Source organism: Pteropus medius, unplaced genomic scaffold (assembly GCF_902729225.1).
Source record: "Pteropus medius unplaced genomic scaffold, Ma_sr-lr_union100, whole genome shotgun sequence".
NCBI classification, from domain to species: domain Eukaryota; kingdom Metazoa; phylum Chordata; class Mammalia; order Chiroptera; family Pteropodidae; genus Pteropus; species Pteropus medius.
In genome coordinates this window covers 11,540,353-11,567,028 of record NW_024346062.1, presented here as the reverse complement: position 1 = coordinate 11,567,028, position 26,676 = coordinate 11,540,353, and the positions used below count along the sequence as shown (strand labels likewise).

The window sequence follows — 26,676 nt, the reverse complement described above, 5'->3', positions numbered from 1 at the left end:
TTTATTCTCAGTGAGAAAGTTTGAGACATTGGAGAGAGAAGCTGGCATATATGATAATATAAAGGGTTATATTTTTGCATTTCGCATCAGGTTTCATTTTAGGAAAATAAAATTTCCCCTCTGTGGCAGTTACAAAGGATTTGGGGGTCTTGATTCCAGATGAGAGAGAAGTAAGCTATCCAGTGCAACATGAAGTAAGAGGGTATGGTGTGTGTGTGTGTGTGTGTGTGTGTAGACACAGTTAGTAGGGGATCCCAGCAGAAGTGTACACATTCGGGGGAGGGGAGAGGAGTCAACAAATCTTGTATACTGTCTTATATTTCTTTTCTTTCTATTTTTCTTTGTAATTTCTTTCCTTCTGTTTTCTCTAAGCTTTCATCAAAGCTTTGTTAAATATCTCATCCTGCAATTGACTGTGCTGCAGGGAATAACAAGATAAGCCCATGTCTGCATTTAGCACAAAATGGCAAGAGGGGAGCAAAATTGGCTTTAGGAAAGTCAGATTTGGGCAGCAAGAGGTTGCTGGAAGTAGGGTGTGGCAGTAGACAGAGTTGGCTGTCTGAGAGGGAAGGTGACAACCAGCACACATTCTTAAACATATAAGCAATTTCAGGGATTCTCAGAGTTATTAGGGCACAAGAAATTGCTACAAGTCCAAAATCCCTTAGGGTGGGGTCTCAGACTATTGTTGTAGTCATTAAAGGGAAGGGTGACCCCTGGAGGCGAGAGCAGCCTATAGCGAGAGTTCTCTTCATCAATTCCAAGATGCATTCCTAGGTAAATAATAAAAATGCCCACCCCTTCCAAAATGCCAGCTAAGCATTTTTGAAAAATGCATTATTTTATTAGACCATCTTATTGAATTAATGTACAGTTAGAGCTAAAGAAATAAATGCAGACTTTGCAGTGTTTATCCTCCCAGGCATCACCTGCTCCTTGATTCTCCTGAGCCGGAGATTCAAGCATCCTTTTACTCTTCTTGAAGAAACCACAACACATGCCCAATGGCATAAGTGTCCTCTCCCCCTCTGTCCAATCCTCCTTTATCACCCAAAATATGTCTATTTGTGAATGCAGTGCATTCTGAACGAGCAGTGCATTTGCTAGAGTTAAATGTTTTCTTCTCACAGTCTCGTGGATAAGCTTATTCTTGACAAGATTTGAAGGTATTACATACTTCAGCTTCACTGTCAAGCCTATTGGAGGGAAATTCTGTGTATACTGGAGACGTGTTCTGTACTGAAACTGCATAGCTAGGAAGTTATGTTTTCAGCCTGATCCCAAGGGTTGTCGGGATCTGATATGTTCATGCTGAAGCAGAGGTGTTTGTAGTAACTCTAGTGAACATAAAACTGTATCCAGACTTGGTGGATTATCTTTGAACCTTTGACAAATACGTTACTCTCTTTTCAAATAACATTCTCAATTTCTCCAGTTCAGAAACAGCTTTTGTCTCCTTAAGCACAAGTTATGATCCCCAGCTGCCTCACAACTTATGTTCTGATCAAAAGTAGATTTGTTCTGTGGCTTGACTACTGAAAAGGTTTGCGTCCTCCCTTTTTCCTCATTTACAATTTAAAATAAATGATATAATGTATTGTGAAATTTCTAGTGAAAATATTTTCTGAAGGGCAAAACAAGAATTATTTGATTAGTTTTTGATTCAAGTTAGCAGAGCGTACTACAGAAGTGAAATAAGTTATGTTTAGATCATTTAGATTATTTTAAATGTGTAATTTTATTGAAAAATTTTTGGTTATTATAGCTGCTTAGACACCAAAAACTCAGGTAGTGATGATAGTCCCAGAGTTTAAAAATCAGAGCAGGAAGCTATCATTTATTGTGATCTGACTTTATGTAAGACTCTAACACTGCTACAAACTTTTTCCAGAATGTTTTACAGAATTGCTTTAAAAAATCCCACAGGGTAAATAGTATTCTCAGAATAAACAGAAAAATGCTGACCTTGTCAGATTTAGTTGCTGAAAGCCAAGCTGTTTTAAAACTTGGAATATCAAGGGTCATGGTTATAAACAATGCAGATTATGAGAGAAAGAATAAGAGAGAGAGAGAGAGAGAGAGAGTGAGAGAGAGAGAAAGTAAAAAAGCTCTAAGGAGAAAAAAGTATAGTGAGCTGCACTATGAATATAAGTAATAAATATGCCGACCTTGATAAGAAGGGAATGGGATATTTATGTAAACACATAAAATAAAAATAAGGCTAAAAAAATTTAAAAAACCAAACCAAAACAAAACCCTGAGGCCCAGAACTACTTAAAAAATTTTTCTTAGAGCATATTTAAAGCCGGAAATGAGTCACTTTAACTTCATCTGTTTTTGGTTTCAGAAGGGGAGAAAGGTCAAAGCTTCTTTGTTTTAAGTACGCTGGTCACTACTTCTGAAGTGTAACATGATAGGGTTCAGGAACCTTAATGAAACAGGCATTTCCCAGACACCCAGAGCTGTATGAGAGTCCTCTGCTGTGGCAGGCCAAAAAATGGGCTTCAAAAAAGTATCTTAAACAAAGGCAAGGCGGAGCATGACCCTTTCTTGACTTTCATAGCTGGGTGGATGTTTCTATAGCCAACTCTATAGAGAACAGGATACAGAAATCGGCCACTCCCTTCTATAGTTTTATACATTATCACACATTATAGCCCCACAACCAAATCATTATAGTTCTATTCATACCTAGGCATTAGACACAAAACGATGCGTTTTGTATTTGGCCCTGATAGAAGTGCTGTTTTCAGCTAAGCCAAATTAAAGAAATAAGTTAAGAAACAATTCTCCTTGCTGAGAACACAAGTACTAACTTCTATAAAATTCTATAGTCTTTAAACCTACTGGATTCAGCATCCTTCTAATGGGAATGTTAAAGTATAATATGCCTAAAAAAGTGGGGCTGAGGCTGGCTGAGCAGGTGGATTTCAAGAAGTGAGCTCAATCTCTACTCTGAGCTAGAGAACAAACTAGCTTATTTAGCAGGAAAGAGAAAATATATCCCTTTCCATGTCTTCATCAAATTTGCCAAAGTGAGGGGGCCTATCCTGAGAGAAAGAAGGAGTTTTAGAGCACAGAAGCAAAACTTGCAAATGCAGTCATTGAGGCTTTCTGTAGCCTCTCCCGTTTGTTGGTGGCTGACCTCTCCTTTGCTGTCCTCTTCTACTCCATCCGGAACTTGCTGTTTCACATACTTCTCTGGACTATAGGCTAGATGTTCCTGACTTTGACTCAAACTTTTTCAGGTCTGCTGTATTCCTGACCTTGCTTCCCTTGAGCAATATATTCACTCTGGGTCATCACTACCATGCCTGTCACCATTTTGCTTAATGGTTGGGTTTTGATGTTTTTGACCTTGGGTTGAACCCAGTAATGAATAACTTCTCTATACTGGCTCAGCGGCTGAATTTTCAGTGCCTTTCCCTCACAATACGCATATTTTCAATGATTAGAAATGCAGCCTCCAAGGAAATGGGGTGATATTTAGTTGCAGGTTCTGGAGAAGGAGGTATTCCAGCCTAGATGCCTGTTCACAGAAATGCTCCAAACTTATGTTTAATATAAAGACAGATCCTATCTAAAACCCTGTATGACCTCCTTCCATTGCAACCCCCACTTTAATAAGGTAGAGACATGTTTCCCAACTATTACATGCAACTCTTTATAATTTATCGAGATTTTTCATATATATATGTATTATCTCACTGGATTTATTACAACCTTGAAAACTTAGAAGAGAAATTATTGTTATCCCCCAAGTTACACCACTAGCAGGTGGCAGATCTGGAACAAAAATCATGTCCTGTTGTCTCTAATACCAGCACTCTTTCTACCACTCCATGCCTCTATGCCTCTCTCTAATTATTATTATAAGAATAGTCAACCCATAGTTGCAGAGTTATAGAGCCTTATGAAAACTTAAATATTGTCTAATTTAACATTATTATTATTATCGAAAAGAAAAAAAATTGGCTCTGAAGAAAAGTGGCTTACACAGAATTATTGGTAGAAGACACCATATCGTCTGACTTTAAATCACACACACAATACACACACAAAGAGAAAAAGAAAGGAGATTGAGACAGAAGCTAACAAGGCTTAGGAGGCAGTAATAAGGAAATATTCAATACGGTTACTGGTTTCAGGTAGTAAATTTCAGTAAAGGTTATATTCTAGTAGGAAAAACTAAAATAATTAGTTTTATTTGTCTTAACTACAAAAAATATAAACAAAGGCTAAATTTTTAATAATTTTTTAAAGTTTATGTCTTATGGTTCTTTAAAAAATTTATTTATTGAATATCTTTTTATCCACATATCATTGTTGGTCATATAAATATGACCAAGACATAGACACTACTCTCAAAGGACTCTTTGTGTTATTTTAAACTATGGCCGCAAATTCTTTGACATTCTTCCCACCTAAAGGTGGGATCCGTGTCCCCTCCCCATGAATCTGAGTGGGCTTGTGACTACTTCAACTAATAACGGTGATGGTATATGACTTCTTATTCATGTAAGGCCATGCTGAGCTGATATGTAAGAAGTCCAACAATTACTATGAGGCCACCATGCTAGGGAGAAAACATGCCTACTCCACATGTAGGCACTGGCACTCTGTTGACAGTCCCAGCTAAACCTAATCTTCCCACCAGTCCCACTAAGGTGCCAGAATGTGAGTAATCTTTAACTCTCATACCAATCCATCTACCAGCTTAATACCACTAGATGACTCTGTCAATGCCCCATAAAATAGAAAAACCACCTGTCCAAGCCCTGTCCAAATTCCTGATCCATAACAATCATGAGACATAACAAGATGGTGGTTGTTTTAAACTACAAAGTATTTATATAGCAATAAATAATAAGAACAAGACTATAATAAATAAATTTTAAGGAATTGAGAAATAATAGAAGGCATTATCCCAATCTCTAAGAGCTTACAGTTCATTTGGGTTAAGGAATAAGAATAATTCCTGAAGCAATTAGAGATTTAAAAAACCCAGGAAAGTCAAGAAAGTCTTAGGAAAATGTCAAATTGAAATGGATCTTGGAGAGGTAACATAACTTAGTGAGGGGGCAATTCAGAAGAGAACAATGTGATATTTAGTGAGCATTAAAACTTGAAGTTGTAATCACAAGCTCTAAATTACCTATTCTGAATGTCTCAGAAAGTAGAAGTAATGGCAACTACCATTTATTTAGTGCTTATTATGAGCCAAGAACTCTACAAAGTGCTTTATATATTATTTCATTTATCTTTTAATGAACTTTCAAAATATACATTATTATATTGGTACCTGGGGAGGAACAGAACAGTTTGCTCAAGGTAACACAGGTAGTGGGTGGCAGGACCTCAGCTCTGACTCTGAAGTCCATGATTTTAACTCTTGTTCTACACTGCTTCTCTGAAATCGCCTTTTCCCAAAGTGAGAAATATAACTATATTATACTATAGTTTAAATAAAACATTATTCATACTAACAAAATTCAAAAAAAATATTTTCTAGAGCTTTAATAAGTAAATCAAAACATCTTCTTGAATCGACAGTATAAATCTGGTGATTAAAATTATTTTATCAATATTTTTGAAAAGCCATATAAAATGTTATATTTAATAAAAATTTACAAAATCTCCAAATTTTCAATATTATCTTTTTCTCAATAACCTCTCCATAGCTTAAAAAAAAAAAAAAAAAAAAAGGCAACCCTTTTGTTCTAATTGAGATATACCAACAATACTAAAAGGTCCCTTTGGGGGATTTTCTTCTTAAGTAATAAGAAAATACCTCTGTTATGTAGCTGAATGCAAGATTGGTTATTTCATTGAAGGTATTTTAACCCCTATAAACTATTAAAACAAACTGAAATATGATGAAGGTACTCAAGCTTTAACACACTAATATAAATGAATAATCAAAATCATATTCTTAGCTTTAACTAAAAGAAAACACATGTGAAAAGGTGCAAAGATAGGGTTTAGTGGTCATCTGGTATAGAAGGGATATCAGTAGATTGAGCAGCGTTGTTCTCTGTGATTTAAATTGTCATTAAAAACAGACTCAATCTTGAAGTGATAATCACAAGCTTTAAATCACCTACTTTGAATGTCTTAGAAAATAGAAACCTCTTCTCTCAGGAGAAAAAAGTAAAGGAATACAATGTGCCCACCAAAGAAGGCAGCTCTGTGTGGGCAACAGAGGAGGTTCCTGCCTTCTTTCTACAGTGTATTAAAGTGTATGGCATTGCTAGTGAGAAAACTTCTGTGATTAGAAAGAACACTTTATCCAGAAATGAAGAGAGTTTACCACATAGCCAGCACAGGAGTGTTTCAAAAGTAGTTTATAACACATACACATACAATGCTAATCGTCTGTTCTTCATTAAATGATTGAATTAAGAGTATTTGAAAATAAATTAAATGTCTTTCTAAAGAAGTAAAATGGTTATAGTTGTGCTATTATTTGAAAACCTGTGTATTATAAACCTTTTCCTGTCATTAATTATTCTATTATATGGAAATACGAAAGTTTACTAATTTAATATTCTATAGTTGAACATCAGATTATTTTCTTGTCTTTCTTCAGGACAAAAAACTTACTTGAACATTAATCTTGGTGAACATTTATAATAATTTCCTTAAAATACAGTTTTATAAATTAAGTTACTAGGTCAAAGAATATACATGTTTTCAGTCATTTTTTCATATGGCCAATTTGCCCTAGAGGAAAGTCATCCCTAGGAGAGTGTTTCTTTCCCTTACTGAGTATAACAATTTAAGTTTTTTCATTAAAAAAATGTGTGGATTTGTTAAACTTCTTTATTCCATTTGTTTTCTTTTAATTTTCTAAATGCATTTTTTCTGATGTATTATTTTTTTAACTATTAGTTATATTAATATGTTCCTTAAAGGTTCTCACTTTGTTGTTATGATGTCAGCTAATCTTCTGTAATTTCTTCTAAATTTTTATGGTTTAACTTAAAAGCATGTTTTTAATTTACCTACAATTAATTTGAAAAATAGTGTAGGAACAAAAACTGTCTTTCTACTTTTTAAAAAAAGTATATTAAAAATTATACACCCAAATGCAATTTTTCTTTAAAATCATTATCTTAGAAAGCTAATCACATATTCTAATGATACTCAGAATATACTGTAACTTTTATCTAAAATTGTCTTCAATGCCTGTAGAAACTTATAAAGCCACCTAAACACACCATTCTGTGATTTATAAGCATGCTTTGATTTTGATGAGAACTGGAACGTCTCAGCTTGATCACTTACCTATCTCATTCAGCAGCCTTGGCTTTGATTGGCTTTTTGCTCTCTCTAAAAATAAAATCTGCCCTCAATTGATGAAGATTCACTATCCCTAGGATATTTCAAAGGATTATACCAAAAGTACCAAAAAATTACTAAAAGAGGACTTCCAAAAATACTTTGAGCAGTAGAATAAAAATCTGTCTTCCTAAGGGGACTAATTTGAAAATGACAGCACTGATTTTGTTGTATTCTTTCTTGTTCGGTTGTTTAAATTTTGGTTTTATTATTTGATAATTGTACTCTCATATTTTCCCTAAGAATCAGCTTACTAAGTGACCAATTTTATCTGATTTCAAAATGTTCATGTACTTGTGGGAAAAACCATTTATATCAAAGCAAGAATGTGTGCGCGCGCGTGTGTGTGTGCGCGCGCGCGCGCGCGTGTGTGTGTGTGTGTGTGTGTGTGTGTGAGTGCATTTTAATCAGACTAATTCTAGGTCATATAGTATCTCACAGATAGAGCTAGAGTTATCAACATTAGTATTAAACAGGTATTCTTCTAGCAGATTTGGTAATGAGAAGCATGACAAAGAACACAAATAATACATTATGCTAATTAATAAAAATATATGTTTTAATAACACTTTTTTGGGGCGGGGGGGGGATAGAAACTCCATTTCCAGATATACCAAAGAAAGCATAGGGATATACTTTAGGAAATCAAAAAGGGAAAGAAATTTTATTTAGAGGTGGCAAACTAGTGGGCCTAAATTCTTTCTATGCATTCAATTTTCTTTTTCCTTAATGTACGTGCCATTGGGTCATTCTTATACCCTGAAGCTACCACAGATTCTTCCCACTCCTGGGCCCTAAGATACCTGCTTTTGCAATTCCCAAATTGGAGTATTTCAATAACATTAGGCACTAATTAAACAAGTAAAACTCTATACACTTGAAAGTTCTGCTTATTCTTTTGAGAAAGGACTATGACTGGAAAAGAAGAAGAGTAAGAGATTGATCCTTCAGGCATCAAAGAAAGAGTAAGCACATGATTTATTGATCCTTTACCTTTGGAATCCACTAACCTTGTGACCTGTTATATCTTAATTCTTACCTGGAAGTTCAAGAAGCTCTCAAGCTTTAGGGGTCAATTTTTCTTTGGTCTGAGGAGTTTAAGGAACACCAGGCCAAAAATGAGAGCCTTGTCTCCATTTACCCTTCACTTCACAGTCCCAGGTTCATTCTGTACCTTGAGGGGTCTTTTGTACAGGTGGGTAGATATTATAATTACCTGTCTAAATTCAAGCTCTGTCCATCTTTTCCCTTACCCCAACAGTCACTTCATAGTCACAGCGGAGGACTAATTGTGCCTACACAGGTGGTACTGTCAGCTACTGAAAGAATAAGCAAGGAAAGGGCCTATTCAGGCCCAAGAACAGGCTCAGGGTCATTTGAGCAGAGTCTAGAAGGTTGGGCATAGATGAGTATGTCTCCTTAGCATAGTGTCCTCTTTGCTCCATTGGAAGTAGCATGGCTGGAAGAGGAAACCTCAAAAATTTACTAAAGCACAGAGCACAGCTTTGCCTGGGACTCTGCTCTTAAAGATTATGTCTCTACTTGCTTCTGCTGATGACTTGGATTTCTGCCTGATGTCTGCTCCAGGCTCATTGACCATCTTACTAATTCAGAGAGCTGGAATCTCCAATTAGCTTCTTTTGGACATAATCATGAAGCTGACTGCTGGTCTTAACCTACATCATAGCCTGCCTCTGGTTCATTCAGTCATCGGACTACCTACTATCCTCTAGTAGTCTTGCCTTCCAGCCCCACTGTATGACTTGATCTAGAATCAAGTGAAACTTCTGTGGGTAAGAGATCCCAACAAATACACTTGTCCTCAGCAGGATAGCTCCAGGCTGGCAGAGGAGTCAGAAAATTGTAGCAACCAAGCACTGGGGAACAGGTTTCTGAACCCATTCTCCTTAAGTGATTAAGAGGTCATTTCAAGCAGAGGGCTCTTATCCCTTTTGAGCATAGGTACAATTATCCTAAAAGGAGTCAAACAGATTTACCTTTAATGTGGGCCTTGTTTCTCAGAACCATTCTTGCCTTTCTTCTCACTGATACCTGAAATTGCTTTAACAAGGATTCAGTCTTTCATTCCATAATTAAAGACAAAAGGCTCAAAATACACAGGCCTGACTATGGTTAGGCATTTACAGAAACTCATTCACACTCAAGTGTCATCAGTCAATCAATCAGTTAACATCTATAAATGGCAGATATTAAATTTTTTTCTTTTTTGATGTGTGTGTATGTGGATGGGTGAGGGATAGTAGAAAGAAACTTAAAAAATCAGTGCTTCTTCATATGTGGATGGAATTACCATGCAGAGGGGAAAAGAGGAACATAAATGTAAGGCTAGCAACGTAGAAGACAACTATGAAAACTTCATGGATTTATTCACCTTCTCATTGCCAGATGGCATGTGAAATTCAGTTCCAATTCTATTCCACTCTTAGGACATAGCATTCAAAGAACATAATCTACAAATGATTAACCAGTAATATGATTATGTTTGAAGAACAAAAGATCATACTGCAATTTTTGTAGAGAAAAGACGATATACATCTTCAATTTAAATTTTGAAACCTGAATGCACAGATGTGAAGCAGTGTTCCATGCTGTGTGGAGTCTGAGTGTAATTGAAGCGTGGAATCTGGCCTGTGGCTACCATGACTGGGTATCTTGTAGCTGCTCTTTGAATAGATACCTTCATACATCTTTATCTGTTCTTATTTTTACCTTAAGTCTTAGGGCAGAGAAATTTCATAGTAATAAAATAATAGTAGCTAATATTTTTTGAACAATAGCCCTAAGAACAAGTTTGAAGATCGAGGGGTAGAAAGTTTATTAACTTCCAAAAGTCAACAGAGACAGAGCCTGATAGCACTAGGATTCTAAACTAGACAGTTTGATCCCATGAATGCTCATGAAAACTCTTGTTGTCCTGTGCTAAGTATAATAGTAAGAGCCGCACTTTATAGTTTCTTCTGTATATTTTTGTGTTCATGTCACTGTTTGCCTCAAGACTTTGGATTGGAAGGAGTGTTTTGCAACAGTAAATGAGACCAGATAAACATCATAATTACCTCTGTTTTAACTGTTTCCAGCATAAAATATTTTCAGCTGATATAACCGTTCAATAAGTGGCATAAAAATAAGTGGTACAAAGCCATTCTCAAAGATGGCAAGCAGTAAATTAATATGGCAAGAAACAGAAAATGGCTTGTCCTCAGAAAACCAGCAGGGACACATGCTCAAAGTGCCTACTTTGGAACATGCAAACAAATTTGATGTCAATCTGCCTTTCAGAATTTTTCTGCTTAAAGAATTTTGTTCTTTCTGAAGTAACCAAGCTAGAAGGCTCTGATTAAAGTAGGCTAGACTCATAATAGAATGTTTGAGAAAAGTAACAGTTTTGCCATAAGATGTCTAGGTCCTAAGAAGCTAACACCAGAGTTATGGTAGGGATTAGAGGATTATTGAAATAGATAGTAATTAATGCATCAATTCATTTATTAATTGCACATTTATTATCAATAAGAGATAATGTATTAAGGTACCATGGTTTGTTCTGTGGAAGACACAAATATTAGCCATATAAACGCTTAAATATTTTGGTTCGAATCAATAGAAACCAGCTGAAGCTAACACTGAGTCAAGGGGAGATTTATTATAAGGAGATTGGAATTCTAAGAAAGGGAATATACAAGACCTCAGGAAAGGATGCTCCAAGAAGTCATGGAACTTATCTCTTTATCACTATGACCATGACTACCAACCCAGTATTTGGCATATAGATTTGGCACATACTTGATTAACAGTTGCAGAATAAATTAAAGGTAGAAGGCACTTGATTAACAGTTGCAGAATAAATTAAGGGGTAAACCAAGAACAGAAACGTCTGTAGCAGGAAACCCAGAAAGTGGTCAATTTCCCATGTCTCATTTTTTTTTTTTGCCTTTGCATTCCTGTTCTCTCTGATCACTTGACAGAGAATATGGCAGCTCTACCATCCTGGAGTCTAGATATTACAATGCAGTTATACTTCTTAACTGCGTGTGATTCTAACTGGCTCAAAGTGGTTTCTTGGTCATAAAAGCTGGCTTAGTCCTCATGGCCAGGAGTGAGATTCTATGGAAAAACATGGTTGCTGGGAGCACACCTAGAGAGAGGAATTCTGAAGATGATTTTATTGCAGACTTGACAAATGACTCAAGGAGTGTTTATTCCAAGCTAAAAATGTATACCACAGTAATAGGGCCTTTAGGTATGTATATAAATATATATAAACACACATTGTTTTTAGTGTTCTACATTTGAGCCATCTTACTCTATTTATTCTCCCTGAAAACATAATACATATACTCATGTTTTCAAATAACCTCTCATAATTTGAGGATTCTCAAACCTATAATTTCAGCATAGAATTCTCTCCTAAACTCTGGATCTACAAATTCAACTTTTTACTCAATTTCCCATGCATGTTCTTAGACTCAATTTTGTATATTCGAAAATCAAATCACCTTCCCTCCAAACTTTCACCTAATCCAGGATTCTTTAACATGAAAAAATGAATATATTTTTCAAATACACAAAGAATGTGGTCAATGTTTGCAAATCATTCTTATTAGAGGCAAAAATATGATGATTCAAAGAGGATAGCTTGGACTTGGAAACAGAAAATTAAAATCTGAAAACTGCCAGCAATATCACACATTAATAAAATGTGTGCCCACACAGTCTAAAAACAATATGTAATCTGGGAATTCAAATCAATTTATTTGGCTATTGGAGTGAATACTAGGGTGACTATATATCCCAGTTTTCCTGAGGCAGTTCCAATTTATTCCTGTTGGCACAGCATCCTGCCTAATTTGTATTTGTTTTTAATGTTTATTTTTATAAAATATTATCAATAGTTAAAATAGTCTTGGATGGATTCAGTATAATTACACCTTTTCCTCTAGCTTCTGCCATGGGCTTATCCCATAATGTGTGAGATGTATGTACAGTGGACAGAGTTCTCACTCTATTACTAGTGATAGTAACTAATGATAACCTATTTCTGATTTCCTAGTTTTTTCCAGCCAATGTGGCTAGACCACTATTTCATCCAAGGGCAGCTAAATCCATGTGGTATCCATGTGATAATGGGAGAAGTATTCTACTCTAATGCCCCTAGTGATATTGGGTGTACTAATCATTTGTGCCAGGGTCTATACAATGGTCTGTGAGATGCACAAAGTCTTCTATCAGAGAGGTTGAAAGGAAACATGGGAAATTATGTCATGTTTACAGGAAACATAAACATATGTTTACAGGCCATAAGGGATGAACAGCCCTGCCATGGAAAACATAGAGAGTAATTTAATACTCTTTTGCTAAATGATTTTGGTATTTAATACATGGTGAAAATCTATAATTATTCAATTGTTTTATTTTTTGGTAATACTTCCAAATTTTGCAATATACTCTCACTTAAGCAAAAAATTACATTGAAAAAACAAAAGTGCATGTTTGTTGAACAAGCTACTACTGGTTTTCATATTTCAAGATATTTTAATGTTGACAGTATAACTTGCACAAAAGGTTTGCTGACATTTATCATCTACCATCATCAAGGGACATAGCTACATATAAATAGAAGATGATAAATTTGCTAAAGCAGCATAACTATATACTATAAAATGTAAGAAATATCTTTTGAAGGCTGGGTTTAAAGTAAACTATTTAACACTTACAGATGTAGACTGTGTTTATGTATTACTCTTTCAAGTATGAGTTTTTATTTAGATTAGGTGACTGCTCATCTCAATTAATTTCACTTATTTTGATTCTAAGAGGTTTTTTGCATATAAAAAATGAAGTGATAGCTATGATGTTTGACCCATTAGTAGAAGAAAAACTCCATAAACTATTAAATGATGTCAATTTTACTCCAGTATCATCAGATATTTCAAATAGAAAATTAATTCCAAAAGTGGTTCAATTTCTTTTTTTATCCAATTTGCAGAATCCAAGTAAAGCTTTTGAAGGTTCATTTTGTCATAGAAGAAATATATTATCAAAAACGTAATTGTAATTTCTATTAAAAGGGCAACATTGAAGATAAAATTATTTGGTCTTGCAGTGTCATAAGAAAATAAACTTTGGAGTAGTGTAACATCATACTAAAACCATTGTTCTTAACAAACTAAGAAACTTATGGAGCAGAAATATAAATAGAATTGGTATGTAGGCATGGTACACATATAATTCATGCTATGTCCAAACAAGCTGATATATCTAATCATCAAAATAGAAGTGGTAGTTTTTTAGAAATAATTTTATTTTTAAAATTTATTTTTGAATAGAGCTGTTATATAGTTCCACCAATAAAATAAAAATAATTTATTAGTTGATGCAAAATAATTTTAAAATTCTATAATTTTCATTATTTTTAGCATCTTTTACTCTCAAATCTGTCCTTGTTTAGATGATCAGATATATGATTATGCTACCTATTTAAATAAAAGACATTGCTGCCCATCCATTGAACCAACACATAAACCTGGAAGTCATTTGACCCTTCTCACTTAAACATCTAGTCGCTAAGTCATCACAATTTGAATTAAGTTTCCACTTCTTTTTCACTACCTGAGTTCAATGCTTTAGCATTTCTCACCAAAATTGCTTTAAAAGATTCCTGCCTGGTCTTCCATTCCCAATCTTTCATCCTTTCAATCCATCCTCCATACTGCTGTCAAAGTGATAGTTACATATAATCCTTTGAAAGTTATCAGTTTCCTACAGAATGAAGTTCAAGCCTTTTGTCATAGAAGATCTATTTTGCCTTCATACCTCATTTCTTGGCTGCTCCTTCCTTGCATCCTTCACTCTGGCTATATCTGTACATCAAATATACTATTTTCTTTCAGGAAAAGAGACAGATGAAATTCGTTCAGCCTCTTAAATATTTTTCCCCTTTTTTCTCTGCTTGGTTCTCTTAGCACAAAGTGTATTCCTTTACTATAGCACTTAATATACTCTACAACAATTGTGGATTTGCTGTCTTCCTCTCTAAACTGTGAGTTTCATTAGAACTCATTAGAACTCACAAGTTTCATTTGTGTTTTCTTCAAAATTTCTAGAAATAAAATAGTCCCTTACACATCAGAGACATGCAATAAAAGTGTATTGAATACAAGATAGAAAATGAGGGCCATAATGAGACACCCATAAAGTGTTACATGAGAGAGAGCAAGGGCATAAGTTACATCTAGCCAGACAGAAAGATGAAAAAAATTTAGACAGAATTTGAGTTTTTAATTGATCTTGTGGCATGTGTAGGATTTGGGAATGCAAGGATGGGGAAAAAGAAATCCCAGGCAAAAATACAACATAAAAATATAGAAGGTATCTTGTAAACAGTACAAATTTAAGTGTGGGTAGGAAAATTATAACATGAAATTGAGTCGTGAGAAATATTTGGAAGGTCCAGATCTAGATTCCTCAATGGCAATCAGTCTAAAATTAAGACTTTATTCTCCTAATAATGGGAAATATTCTGGGTATTTGAAGGGGGTCCTGCATCTACCGGTAACCTGAAAACTACATGTGAATTAGCTTCATAGAAGGAAAAGAACCCAAAGGGACTACTTAGGAATTCATCACATAGGCTATGTGAGTGATAAGCCATGTCATCCTGGAGACAACCTATACAGATTCATGAGAGCTAATTACTAAGTTTTCAGGATTTTAGTTTTTACATACAATCATTATTAAAAATTAAATTATGTACACTTACAATTAAATAATTTATGTTAAAATAAAGGTAATACTCAAAACTACTTACCTTATGCTTATTTATCTATTATCTATGCATTTGAGATTACTTGTATCTGTATGGCATAAATAACATGAAATGATATCCTATTGAACATCTCTTTCCAACTCAGTGTGTAGCAATATCATGATGGTGGCTTGAAATTGGTCATGACGGGAATATTTACACTATATCGATTGGCAAATGCTGCAATCATGACTTGATTTATTGTTTTGTTGATTATCTAGATTTAAGAAAGTAGTGGAGAAAATTATAATGAAGATAAAACTTAAAAGTGTATCATGTTTTTAGTCATTCTATTTGTGAATAGAATGAAAATTCATGGAATATTCTTCTAATAAAAATTATTATCCAGAAATTGTTAATGTCATTATTGAATAAGTGAAGTTCCAACATATGTCTTTATTTTTTCAGAAGGTTTATATCAGAATTGCATTTGTTCATCAACTGCAACCATAGGTTGGTTGGCTATGGGTACAAAATTTGGCAAAAATTTACAAAAACATTCTGTGAGAATCAATTGGATGTATGGAATTTACAATAAAGAACATAACACATTTTATTATAATTTTAAGTTGGGTGCTACATATCCTTTGTAAATTGTAATAAGCATGTGTGTGTATGTGTACACATATATACATACACATTTTTCTTGGTAGAAATGACATATTATACAGTGCTGGCAATATGACCTTAGCACTAGAAATGGAGAGGAAGGAATACTTTCAAAAAATATTTTGAGATGATGCTACAGTGAATACTAATTGAATGTAAGGGGCTGAGTAGTGATTCAGAGATGTGAAAAGTTTTGAGGCTGTTGACATTTTGTATTTTGGGGAAATATGAGGCACAAATAGAAAAGATTTATGAAAAATAAGAATATAGTTTTTGACTGCTGCATAGATTGGGGAGTCATCTTCACTGAGGTGTCCTCAAAGTCACTGTAAAAACTATAAAGGAGAGTAAACAGCCTCAAAAGATATTTGAGAGGAAAACTAATCTTAGGGGAAGGAGAAAAGGAAAACGTAGTAAAAGAATCAGAGAAATAGGAAGAGAACCAGGAGACAATGGGATCAAAGAAACCTGGTAAAGAGAAAACGTCAAATAGGACCTTGTCAGCAGAGAACGAAAATTTGCAATCGAACTCTTTGAGTGTTTTGTTTGAGACTAACAAACTAGAGAGAAAAGAATAATGTTTAGATTGGCATAGGTCACCACAGGTCACAGTAAAAGATAGAATATATGATGTAAATGTTATAAAAGAAACAGAAACACACAGGTTTATCTTCCCGAATATCTGTAGGTTTGGTCAGAACTACCAATTCCCAATCAAATTTTAGAGGTTTATATTTAAATGTCTTAAAGAATCAAGAATGTAGGCTGTAGATTCTGAGAATGAAAGAGTCCTTGAAAGAATTTGCATGCCAAATACCTCAAAATCAAGTCCAGGAATGATTATAGTAGTTGACAACCTCTGGCATTAGGGAATCTCAATTATTCACATGATAACAAAATCCAGAAGTTAATCCAAGTGCTTACAAGGTGAAAGGCATCTAGACTGCATACCTAACACAGGCAAATACTCTTACTGAAATGTAAACTTTATTTGATAAGTGCTATGACAAAAAGTGCATTTGGAAGGAAAATGGACAGTAGGCTCTGTCAGCTTTCTTATTATTTAGGGAGAACAGCAAGAATCAACACCACAGCATTATCAACAGGTTGACTCTTGCTTTTGATTTCCCTTTAGACACAACTAAAAAAAAAAAAAAAAAAAAAAAATGACAAGGCAAAGTTAAATCTGAAAATCTGCTATGTTCAACAATTACTCATAGAAAAATGGAATTTTCTAGAGACCAGAAAGCTGGGCCAAGGTATAATTTGGGAACTTGTGTTTCATGTACTCTGGAGATATTAACTTGATAATCTACTCTGAAGAGATTTTTCTCTGCAAAATTAGAGATCTCTAGATTGATTTATACTTTATTAATATTTTTACTAATATTATTATTTTATGCTTTTTCTCAAATTTATTAAGGTCGATTGATATAAAAATTAATATATTTAATGTATTTCTTTGGCCAAACTTGAGATGGAATTACTATAAGAGTATGTACACACTGCATATTAGAATATTTTTTAATTCATAAAAATATTTCTCCATGTGAGTTCAAAGGCAAAGAAAGTGTTATCCAAGGGAGTGGGGAAAAATCAGATATTATTGTGTATCTGATTTCTAAATAAGGTTATATTCTGAGGGTCTGTGTGGACATGAATTTTAGGGAGATACTATTTAATCCACAATAGCTTATAACTGGGTTCATATATTTAAGAAAATATTAAAGTAATTCTAAAAATTACAGATATGAGTTTTCGAAGTAATAAAGATTATATTCTGGTTTATTTTGTATCACATTCTCACTTATTGTTTCATTTACTCTAATTTCTTTTTTTCCAGTTGTTCCTGTTTTGGATGGCTATGGCTTACCTATGAGAAAGGTTAAGCTCTCGCCTGTAGTTGATAATTATGGGAATGCAAGGTGACAGGTAAGCTGACTCACTCTTTCTAAGTATTTGACCCTCAAAAGTAGCCAGACACTTAAAAATAAAATCTGTTTCCTAACTGAGTGGTTATATTAATATCAGACAAACTGTATCTCAAAAGAAGAAGTATTGCCAGAAATAAATAGGGCATTTCACAATGATAAAAGGATCAATGAATCAGAAAGACTTATCTTAAACGTGTATTTACCTAATAAAAGAGGCTCAACATACATGCAACAGAGAATATATAGTCAAATCCACAAAGTTGGCCATTTTTAAATATTCCACTTTAAGTAATTGAAAGAACACATAGACAAAAATATCAGTAAGAATATAGGAAATTTGAACAGCACTATCAACACTCTTGGCCTAAATAGTATTTATAGAACACTCCATTCAATACTGCAGAGCATCCACTTTTTTCAACTATATGTAGGATGTTTGCCAAGGTAGACAATAGAATAGACCAAAAAAATCTCAGCAAATAAAAAACAGAAGGAAATCTTACGGAACATGTTCTCTAACCACAAAAAGAAGTACATTAAAAATCAATGATGTATTTTAAAATCTCCAAATATTTTAAAATGAAAAAAGAGATATGCTTTACGGTCTCAACTCTTAAAATAATCTCAGTCAACCAACTTATTTAACTCTATGAATCCCAGCTGAGTAAAGAAAAATTTCCACTGAATTGGTCAAGAAAATTAATACTAAATAATACTTTTGAAATTTATGGGTAATCAGCCTCTTTAAAGTTGTCTTATATATTGTAATTAATTTTACATACTGCCATTGGTTGGCTACATCAATAAAGGTATTTTCAGCAATATAAATAATTCTTTCAGCTATCCTAAGATTGTACAGCATTGGTAGTATAGTGCTGAGCATAGCTGTCTAGATGCTCCTAGATTATACAGATACCCTACATCACTTTTCATGGTCCCATCTTTTAAAACTTCTAAGATTTCAAATTCTTTTTAAAAATTTTATTATTAGTTTCACATATACAGTACATTGATTAGACATTTATATACTTTATGAAATAATCCTATCACCCATCTGGCTCTACACACAGCCATTACAATACTACTGACTACATTCCTTATGCCAGACTCCCTATTTCTGTGACCATCTTTTACCTATGAATCTGTGCCTCTTTAACTCTTCACCCCTTTCTCCCAGCCCTCCAAACTCCTCCCCTATGGCTGGCACCAGAATGTCTTCTGTATCTGTGAGTCTGTTTTTGTTTAGAATTCATTTCCTTAGATTCCATATATAAGTAAAATCATATGGTATTTCTCTGTCTGACTTATTTCACTCAGCATAATAATCTCTAGGTCCATCCATGTCGTTGCAAAGGTAGAATTTCATTTTTTGTATTGCTGAGTAATATTCCATTGTATATATGAACCATAACTTCTTTATCCAATCATCTGTTGGTGGATATTTAGATTGTTTCCATATCTTGGCTATTGTGAATAGTGCTGCCATGATCACGGGGATGCATACATCTTTACAGATTAGTGTTTTGGTTTTCTTTGGATAAATACCCAGAAGTACAATCACTGGGTCAAAAGGCAGTTCCCTTTTTAATTTTTTGAGGACCCACCAGACTATTTTCCATAGTGGCTGTACCATTTGCAATCCCACCAACAGTTTATGAGGGTTCCCTTTTCTTCATATCCTTGCCAACACTTGTTTTTTTTTATGTTGATGATAGCCATTCTGACAGGTGATATCTCATTGTGGTTTTAATTTGCATTTCTCTGATGATTAGTGATCTTGAGTATCTTCTCATATGTCTATTGGCCATCTGTATTTCCCCCTGCAGCAGGAGAGAAACTTGCCAAGTCTTGGAAATGAAAAATAAACGCTTTTCCTATATATGTTAGTGCCATTGTTTATTGACTATTTACTCAGCTCCAATGTAATTAGGGTCATTAGCAAAGCAGAACCAGCTCAGATCCTGTCAATACTTGACCTTTAAAATGGTCGAGTACCTTCTGTACTGGATGCCAAACCAGCTAACCCCTATAGGGTATCACAGCTGTTGTTGCAATGCAAGTAGAAGCAGAGGTGCCATTTCTTGTTGAAAACTTTTCTTGGGAAAAAATTTTCTGCTGTAGACATAGTGTTTCAAAAATCAGACAAAATATATTTCATGGAAAATCTATTTTGAGATCGACATTCATTTGAAAAGCTAAAACTAGCATCCGGATAAAAAAAGGAAAGGATGAAACATCAAACTGAAAATATCTTTCTATATTGTGACATTTCCTCAAATGTAAATGAGACTACCTTTAAGGCTGTCACAAGCAAAGAAATCTAACTGGGGTCTTGATGACTGAAGGGATGTTAAAGAATCTCTCATCAGCGGACCATAAAGAATAAAGCAAAAGCTATCAGCAATGTGCAGATGTTATCAGGATGTGACTTCAGCACAACCCCACATCCCGATGGAGAGACAAAACTGCAGATGTTTAATATATTACAAGAACTAACTGCAAATTCTGTTTTGCTTCTCCTACTTTATAATGTTTATTTTTTTTAAAAGACATGAATTGCACTTTTGAAGAACTCCTTCCAACCTTAATTACTTCATAAGTCTAAATGCTTACTATTAGGATGCAGAGTTCTGGGTAGAATGGCAGATCAAATACTACCTGGGTGTGGGACAGTGTGAAAGATGCAGAGAGGGATATGTTTAAGCATTTATATCAGGTGGTGGGAAGAGAGTTTTCATTGCTGTATGATAATGGTACCCTAAGTGTGAGATAGAGACTTGTGCACTGATTTGACAACAAACACATCAAATTTACTTTAAATCTGCTCCAGTACTGGCAAAGTAAAAGCATTTATGGAGACTCAAATTTGTTAAACAAAGTAGAAGACATTTGGAGATGTGAAGCAAATAGTTCTGCCCAGATGATTTTTTTAAGTTAAAAATGATAGCGTAATGATCTAATAGATTATTTAGTTTCAAAAAGAATTATTTGCCTTGATGAGAATTCTTTTGTGTGTGTGTGGGGAGCAGGGAAGGGAGCTGCTAGGTTTAATATTTGTGTTATCAAAATTGGTTGTAAAGTCATAAATTATTATAAAGTCATATATGATTGTAAAGTCATAAACCTGTATTTCTTTCATCTTGATTAGTTTAAATGTGGTTATTTTACAAAAAAAGTTTTGTTTACCAAATAAAAGCACCCCATCTACTCTGTAAGGTTGTTGTTTTCATCTCAACTCTAAGTGGGTGTCAGCAGTTGAGGTAGAGTAGATCAGTGGGCTGGTGCCCTTTTCTGCCCAGCACAGGTCTCTCCTGTCCTCCTCCTCTCTGCTCTCCATCCACAGTTTCTCTTCTCTCCCTCAGGGAACCAGCAGGACTTTGCTCTTCAGGGCCTTCATGTGAAATAAGCCTACATCATCTGACTCACATGAACTGAAAATAATGAGAAAAGGAGAAAAAAATAATTTTTTTGAATAAACGGATTACCAATTTGAAATTAAAAATATAAGCCACACTAATTATTGGGATGGGCTTATACTTCAGAAAAAAATGTAATATACATTTAAAACAGTAAATTTTAGGAAGCATGTCAAAGAATTACATTCTACCTTTAGTGCAAATGATTAAGTTTGGTGTCTATAAAGCTGGAGAATCAAGACAGATATCACCTGGAATTAGGACTGGCTTACCATGTATTCTGAAAATAATTTCTTTAAGATTCAGGAGAGAATAAGGCCAAAATATGGGGTTAAAACATTGCACTTGATTCCAAAGGGAGGGAACAAGAGAGAAGCAAAACAAAAGGATAGCTATGTTTTCTCTTAGAAGGCTCGAGTAAGCAAAGTAATTCTAATCTGATGATTAGAAACAAACCAAACCAAAGACAAAGCAATTTCTGGTTTTAAACCAAAGACAAAGCAACCCCTGAGTTGCATTTACCTATTTGTGTCCACATGAACTCAGTGTAGTAGAAAGTGAACACATTTCATCTTTAAAGATTGGTTTGACTGGGCTCGTGTCCTCTTCATGTTTCTACTCCTAGTGCCCAGAGCAGTGCAAGAGACATCGACCTTACCAATAATGTTGGTTTAATTGAATCATTGAACAAGAGCAAAGAACCCTATTCTGAATATTAGATGAAATAAAAGATTCAAATATTTGAAGACTTCAACACCCTTTGTCCAAAGGACTATCTAAACTTATAAGAAAATTTCATGTAATTTTTATGCCAGGATAGGCAACTACAGAGGGAATGAAAGAAATTCTTTAGTGGAAGGTGATTCCACCCTTTGCTAAGATGTGACTGACCGATAAACTCAAAATATTTTGAGGAGATGCTATCTGCCAAAGGGATTACCACAACACATGTAGGATCAAAGAAAATTCCACATTTTACCCTGGTGATTAGCTATAATTAAATAAAGTAAGTCTTTTTAAACTTCATTAGTAGCAAGACGTTTGCTACAGCAGAGTGGGCACAAATCATCCATTCTTAATTAAAAGATAATCCACAGGACGGCCATAATCTTTTTCTAAAAATACACCATTTCCCCCTGAAAGATTTTCTCATCAAATAAGGATAAATAACAGTTTCTATGAGTTTAAGCCATGAAGGAATGGATGCTCCTCCCGTTTGCTTCAGTGAGTGCTGAATGTGGCTGATAACATCACTTTGGCATGCTATTATCTAAAATGGTAGAATACCTCACTTCAGCAAAGTCTGACATAAATCTTTGAAAACAAAGACATTGCATATGTATGAGTTGAAATAGATATGACAGTGTTGGCACATTAATATTCCTGTCACTAGGGGGTTTCAAACTTTTAAGGAGAGGATGGGAATGAATTCAGACTGTAACTGGTAAAAAAGGGTGACATACAGTAGGACAATTAGGCATTACCTACCACAATAAAATATGTACAGGGAAAGGGTTCCCTGCTTTCTGCCTTTGGTAAAAAATGACTGTAGGATTATCTCTTGGGAATGCCAAGAATAATTAATTTGGCTTAGAGATTTGCATGGTTGTTCTAAGCATACTAATAAGAATGTTCCGTGAAGACCAGTTCCAATCAATGGAAGAGAGAACTGTTTTTTCTTGTGTAGCCACTGTGGTGGTTCATGTGTAACAGATGTTTCCATTTATTCCACAACAATCCTCATTAAAAGTAACTGTGAGGCTCATTAATTGAATAGTTTTCCACATAGTTGGATCTGCGCAGAAAATAGTCTTATTATTGTATGTTTTACGATTATTTCTCTTCATGTTTTTGATGGCTAATATGAAAAGCTTTACCATACCTTTTACCTTAACTTATCAGGAAGAAGTAAATGAATGAAAAATAAACTTATTTTTACTCCACCTTACATTGTATGGACTTACTATGTGTAGAGAAACCTCTACCTAGAAATGCCAACCATTTTTAGAAAAGCTTTATATATTATCAAAATCTAGAAAATTACCACTTACTAGGGAAAATGACATAACAGTTGCATCAGATTTTATTCCGTATGGGAGTAGGCAAGAGTTATTCAACACTAGGTCTTAATGAAAAATTGTCACTAAGATACAGTTCTGGTGTTTGAAGCTGATGTTAAATTTTTTTTTTTTTTTTGTGTGTAAAGCATACGTGTTGACATGGTGAGTAGAAATGAAGGGCTGCTTTGAGGTTTTTACTAAAAACATTTTGGACATGTTGCTGTAGTCCTGGGGGCCTTGGTCTGGGCCCAGCAGCAGTTTACCCAGATGCAGAAAAGACTTCAAAACCTCTCCTTTGACAAAGAGACATGAAATAATATCTGACAAAGGCATTGCAAACAAACATGATGACAAATCAGCAATTATACAGGCTGCAAAGGAGAGCACATCTCACTTCCAAATGTCTTTTTTTCTTCTTCTTCAAATTTTACTAATAACATCTCGTAGAGGTGCTTAGGTCAGTATTTTTAAAAACAATTTAATATATGACTGTGCTTTGAATTTAGTTTAACTCCTTTATTACACTAATTCTATTTGTCATTTCATGCATGTGTCAGCATTGTTTTTGAATGGCAAAAAAAGGTTGAGAATAAACCAAGCACAAAGAAAGATTCTTGCAGCTCACAATATGTAACTGTTTTAGAAAGGAAAAAATATTCCATGAAGATAAGTTATATGACATTTGCCAAATATTGCTATCTCTTAAATGGAGTTATGTGTAAAAGAAAAATACTTACAATAAATTAAATAATATTGATGAGAAAATGGCAGCGAATTTGGCCAGATCCATGTTGCACTGATTTTGGAAAATAAGTAAAAGAGGGACTTTTCAAAAGGAATTACAAAGTTAAGTTTAAATGTGAAAATAGTTACCTTGATTTTTTTTTATCAAATTCTATTAAATACCATGAAAAATTTACATGTACAGAATGAATGTTGATCCCATCTTATAAATAAATCATCATTAAAAGCCTATATGCCTAATAAACTGAAGCCCAAGTTTCAACCAGGATCAATATGAAGGAAAACAACAACAATAACAATATAATAAATCAGATGGAACACATAATTCACAAATAACCATAGCATAAACTTCCTCAAAATCTTTGCCTTTTTTTTCATAATCATAGATATGTTACTGATCAAAGATATACTATATCTCATATAAAATGTTCATCATATAAAATTATTGATATGAACTGTAAATAAAAAAAAAGCTACTTAGGTCTTTACAATGTTATCTTTTATGTTGATTTATTGCAGAAAAATAATGAATTGCAGCTTCTTCTTCTTCCCCTGACATATTTGGGATATTTTACATGACTTTGAAATGGCTTAAATGTTTTAACACCCACTATAGGATGTTTTGAAGAGGGGAAGAAAAACATGCATTTATCTTGTGAGTGGTTGTTTCTTACCATCTCATTCAGTATTTAGGAATACCGAAGGTATATAATTTAAAGAGAAAGGAAAAGCAAACTTAGTTAAATGTGTTATAATGCAAGAATATATTTTAAAGGCTATATTAAAAAAAATGCTTGATAATTAGCAATCAAACCATTTACCACATGATCTATAGTATGAAGGCAGTGCAAGATCTCTGAGTTCTGTGATAACTACACGTGCTAATCAAGTTACCTATAAAGTGGCTTTAGGTAAGGACAATCCTAAATTTATGTCTATAAACACCAGTTACTATTTTAAAAACCACTAGATGTAGTATTTTCTCAACCATATTAACATAAAGAAATTTATACCATCACAATTTCTTTCTTAAGATAATCTTTTGTTCTATCACACTATGTGGGTGAAACTTATTGTGATACTTATGTTTTCTGACGAGTTAGAATTTCAGCATATCACTGATAAAACAATCATATTCCTTTGTTTATTATCTATAATGCACCTTGCAGAATAGTGTTTTATTAAAACATTTCAGACATAAAATTTATTTGATTTCAAAGATATAATATACCGTATCTTGTTTATTCAAATTAAACATTTGTTTGACATTTTAGTACATCATACACATTTTTTGTTTGAATTGAACAAAAACGGTCATGATTTTGATTGTATGTAGTGTTGAAACATTTATTATAAGAATCACTTCATATGAAATTCGGAAAACAATATCTACAAACAAAGGCAAATTTGGTATTGCTAATGAAGACTATACCCTAAGTTAGTGGTACCATTTAATCCTACATGCTATGGCATTTCATTATCTAGCAAAACAAGTCTTCTGTTTTTTGCTACCATTTTATATAAAATAAAAAGACCAACTTCTTTTCTTATCCTTTCATTGCTTACTCCCAGAAAAAAAAATACAGATATGTTTTATAAAACATGTTGTTATATTAAGATGTATGTCTGCTTTCCTTCAGAAGATAGATTAGAGTGCTTCAACTGCCATTAAAGTTGTCGCTCTTTGTAACAAAATGTAATGCTGCATATATAAAAATGCAAAGTGTAATGTAGAGTCAAATGTCTCTCAGCACAAGAGTTGTTCGTTTTAGCACCCATTTTGTTGGTATTTATCAACTTACTAATTATAGGCAAATTGCTTCCAACACGAAAACTGTGATGATTAGCAGTTTTTTCTGCTAACTCTAGTCTACTGTAGTTCCGGTAAAGAATGTCAATAATCCAGATTCCTTTCTTTTTCTTGGCTTAGAATATGTAAAAATAAATTCATCAGGCTAGCATTTCTCTACTTTTAGGAAACATGGTTTGAAAAGATGGGGGTGGAAAGAAAAAAAAGGGATAGATTAAATATATCAACTCAAGAAGGTCTACTTGCTACCTCCTATCAATTGAACAATCTTGAACACTCACCGGTGATTGGTCTATCACAAAATGGAATTATGTAATGCCAGCTTAATTAACGAAATAACTGTATTTGAGCATTTGTACAGGAAATGTATCAGTTGTCAAAACTCAGCATAAAATTTCTATATTAAAAGGAGAAAGAAGAGTCTTAAGAGTTCTTTCACCTATCATCATTAATACCCTCCAAATGGCTGGATATACTGTTTAAATTTCTCATATAACTATTAAGCAGAGTTACATGATATCGCTTGGTCAAACATAAAAAAGTTTGTAACCTTCAGCCCTCCATTACAATCCTTTAAAATGAGCTCAAATGAAAATGGGAGTAACATGCCAATCCAGAAAATGTTTTCATAACATGCAATATAATAAAAGGTTGAATTTTCTATCACCATTACTAATTTCACCCATTTGTTTCTCATTACAATAAGTAAACAAGATTAAATGGAAAATCTTACAGTTCACAGAGTACATTACACAGCAGAAATGTCTGTAGCAAATACTGACTTAGTGTCTTAACCAACTTATGTGCCACTAAGTGACCATTTCTCCCTGCTATGAAGTTTTCACAATTTTAAAGTTATATTGACAGGTTCCAGTCAACAATGATGTCTGCAATGGCCTTCTTTCTCCAATACATTGCTTTTAGTCTAATTGCTTATTTG

The 26,676-nt window shown here is 33.9% G+C and overlaps 1 long non-coding RNA gene across 2 annotated transcripts in view; it reads left to right on the top strand.

The window, feature by feature from the left end:
• LOC120612531 (uncharacterized) overlaps positions 1 to 26,676 on the top strand; it is a 66,828-nt gene that overhangs the window by 23,807 nt on the left and 16,345 nt on the right. For both annotated transcript variants that reach the window (XR_005655474.1, XR_005655475.1), the window contains exon 2: positions 17,616 to 17,704. This is a non-coding gene — a long non-coding RNA (uncharacterized LOC120612531). The remainder of the gene's footprint in view (positions 1 to 17,615; positions 17,705 to 26,676) is intronic.